This window comes from Rutidosis leptorrhynchoides, chromosome 1 (assembly GCF_046630445.1).
Source record: "Rutidosis leptorrhynchoides isolate AG116_Rl617_1_P2 chromosome 1, CSIRO_AGI_Rlap_v1, whole genome shotgun sequence".
In the NCBI taxonomy this organism is placed as follows: Eukaryota; Viridiplantae; Streptophyta; class Magnoliopsida; order Asterales; family Asteraceae; genus Rutidosis; species Rutidosis leptorrhynchoides.
In genome coordinates, this window is record NC_092333.1 from 441,543,573 (window position 1) to 441,547,038 (window position 3,466).

Genomic DNA, 3,466 nt, shown 5'->3' on the forward strand with positions numbered 1-3,466 from the left:
ATGAAGAAGTTATGGGTAAAACAAGATTGGATAATTTTTCTCATTTTAGCTACGTGAAAATTGGTAACAAATCTATTCCAACCATAATTTAATCAACTTTTATTGTATATTATGTAATCTTGAGATACCATAGACACGTATACAATGTTTCGACCTATCATGTCGACACATCTATATATATTTCGGAACAACCATAGACACTCTATATGTGAATGTTGGAGTTAGCTATACAGGGTTGAGGTTGATTCCAAAATATGTATAGTTTGAGTTGTGATCAATACTGAGATACGTATATACTGGGTCGTGGATTGATTCAAGATAATATTTATCGATTTATTTCTGTATATCTAACTGTGGACAACTAGTTGTAGGTTACTAACGAGGACAGCTGACTTAATAAACTTAAAACATCAAAATATATTAAAAGTATTGTAAATATATTTTGAACATACTTTGATATATATGTATATATTATTATAGGTTCGTGAATCAACCAGTGGCCAAGTCTTACTTCCCGACGAAGTAAAAATCTGTGAAAGTGAGTTATAGTCCCACTTTTAAAATCTAATATTTTTGGGATGAGAATACATGCAGGTTTTATAAATGATTTACAAAATAGACACAAGTACGTGAAACTACATTCTATGGTTGAATTATCGAAATCGAATATGCCCATTTTTATTAAGTCTGGTAATCTAAGAATTAGGGAACAGACACCCTAATTGACGCGAATCCTAAAGATAGATCTATTGGGCCTAACAAACCCCATCCAAAGTACCGGATGCTTTAGTACTTCGTAATTTATATCATATCCGAAGGGTGTCCCGGAATGATGGGAATATTCTTATATATGCATCTTGTTAATGTCGGTTACCAGGTGTTCACCATATGAATGATTTTTATCTCTATGTATGGGATGTGTATTGAAATATGAAATCTTGTGGTCTATTGTTACGATTTGATATATATAGGTTAAACCTATAACTCACCAACATTTTTGTTGACGTTTAAAGCATGTTTATTCTCAGGTGAATATTAAGAGCTTCCGCTGTTGCATACTAAAATAAGGACAAGATTTGGAGTCCATGTTTGTATGATAGTGTGTAAAAACTGCATTCAAGAAACTGATTTCGATGTAACATATTTGTATTGTAAACCATTATGTAATGGTCGTGTATAAACAGGATATTTTAGATTATCATTATTTGATAATCTACGTAAAGCTTTTTAAACCTTTATTTATGAAATAAAGGTTATGGTTTGTTTTAAAAATGAATGCAGTCTTTGAAAAACGTCTCATATAGAGGTAAAAACCTCGCAACGAAATCAATTAATATGGAACGTTTTTAATCAATAAGAACGGGACATTTCAGTTTATACTTTTATACTTTGAACACAAGTACGGAAACAAACATTTCATGTGCGAGTTAGAACAAAAAGGCTCAATTCAATTATCATTAGTTACACTTGTAGGGTTCAAGCGTGAACTTATGTTGTGTGGATCCATAAGGGCTTGACGAACCCTCATTCAGACGGTTCGCTACCGTTGGCGGATGCAATATATTTTCGGGTATAGTGTAGGTTCTAATACTATGATAATGGGGTTCGTATATAGTTAAGTCTTGATAATTGGGTGCTCCACAAACGTACAACATCTTTGGAATGCAAACGATTTGGATAATCAACATATACAAAATCTTGTAGTTCAAAAACAACGTTTACAAATACACCTATGATTTCATTAACGTTTTTCGTTGACAGTTTTCTATATGTTTCTCAGGTTCATACTTGGCTACTTGATACATGCTTCCGCACACTTTGATTACTTGCTTGGGGTCAAGCATACATGCATACGCTAGTGATAGAATCTTTGGATTCAAACTTAATGTTTACATGCATACACTATTGATAGCATTCGTGATTTTCAACTTATATTATGTCGCAAGTTATTTCATTTATACTTTACAACTTCTGCAAATTTAAACTCGTTGTCGAACCGTTTGGTAACTTAAAACTTTGCAAGTCATACACGTTTCAAATGAATGCGACATAATTTTGGTCAAACGCGTCTCATTTATAGACTATGACCACGTAACGGGACCTAAGTTGACTGCACCGTCAATGGCGATTTTTTCGGGTCGTCACATGATTGGTAATTGTTTCAGTTTTGGTTATAGTTTGGGTTGTAACTTTGGTTTCGATTTTGATTAGTAAATCCAGGTGGTTTGATTGTTGAACGAGACTTGTCTTTGTTTAGGGTTGTAATAGCCTTGGTTTGATTGATAAGAATTGTTGCCTTGGTTTGATGTTCCACCCCTTTAATAGTTTTGATTACTCACATAGTTGACATGAGCATCCGAATTCATGAGAATGTCATCCAAATCAATATGGTTGCATTGGTTAATTTGGGGACAATTCTTGGTGAGATTTGGTCCCTCGCACCTTTGACATCCTACTTGCATTGCGACTATTGATTGTTGTAGCTTCTTCAACTCCTTCCCGTACGACTGAAATTGATTATTTAGGCTTGCAAGGGTGACTTGACCGTTATCACTCTCCACTTGAGCTACACTTTTCCTTGGTAAATCTCGTGGTGAAGGGTTCCATTCGTAAGTGTTGACCGACATATCTCTAACATGGTTTCGGCCGCATTGGGTGATTTATATATAAATACTCCTCCCGAGGATGCATCAGGAGTTTGTCTTGTCAAAAGATTAGTACCCTGATAGAACGTGTTGATGTACTATTTCTTTGTCAAACCATGTGGTGGACAAGCTCTCAACATCTTCTTAAAATGTATCCATGCATCATACAAAGACTCATCACTCCGTTGAGTGAATGCATTAATATCAATCCTATGTCGTTCCGCCTTTGATGGTGGAAAGAAGTGATAAATAAAAGCGTCCCTTAAATCTTGAAAAATCCTAATCGAATTGGAGGGTAGATTCCTTAACCAAATTTTCGCATCATCTTGAAGAGTAAAGGGGAATGCCCTTAACTTATAAGCATCATCGGTGACAGCTTTGTACTTGTAAAGATCACAAATAGCGTTAAATTGTTGAAGATGCTCAAAAGGATTTTCGTCTATTAACCCATGAAATTGTACATCTTTGATCATCGTGAAGAAGTTACCCTCGATCTTCCAATTTTCGACCCCCATGGTTGGTTTAGTATTAGCCGGAGGTACCACCGTAGGTGCAACCAACCTAGCATTCCATATTGGCGTGTCATTTGGATCAACTTGTTCTTCTTGATTAATCGGTAGACAAAATGGTAAAACCTCAAAAAAATTTCTTAATACCCTTTCTTCTCTACGCTTGTAAATCCCGTGCACGTGTTTCTCCGAATTGGAAAATGGATGTATAAAGTCTTGATCCTTTTGGGATCGCCTTTTCATACACCAACGTACCTAACCTTCGATCACAACACAAACACAAACGGTTTTCCAAACATAATAATATAAAAA

General features: G+C 35.2%; 1 non-coding gene across 1 annotated transcript; it reads left to right on the top strand.

Moving 5' to 3' along the window:
* Positions 1-2,756: 2,756 nt before the first annotated feature.
* Positions 2,757-2,863, top strand: LOC139887153 (small nucleolar RNA R71). Its single transcript, XR_011772995.1, has one exon. It is a non-coding gene; the product is annotated as a small nucleolar RNA R71 (small nucleolar RNA).
* Positions 2,864-3,466: the final 603 nt, after the last annotated feature.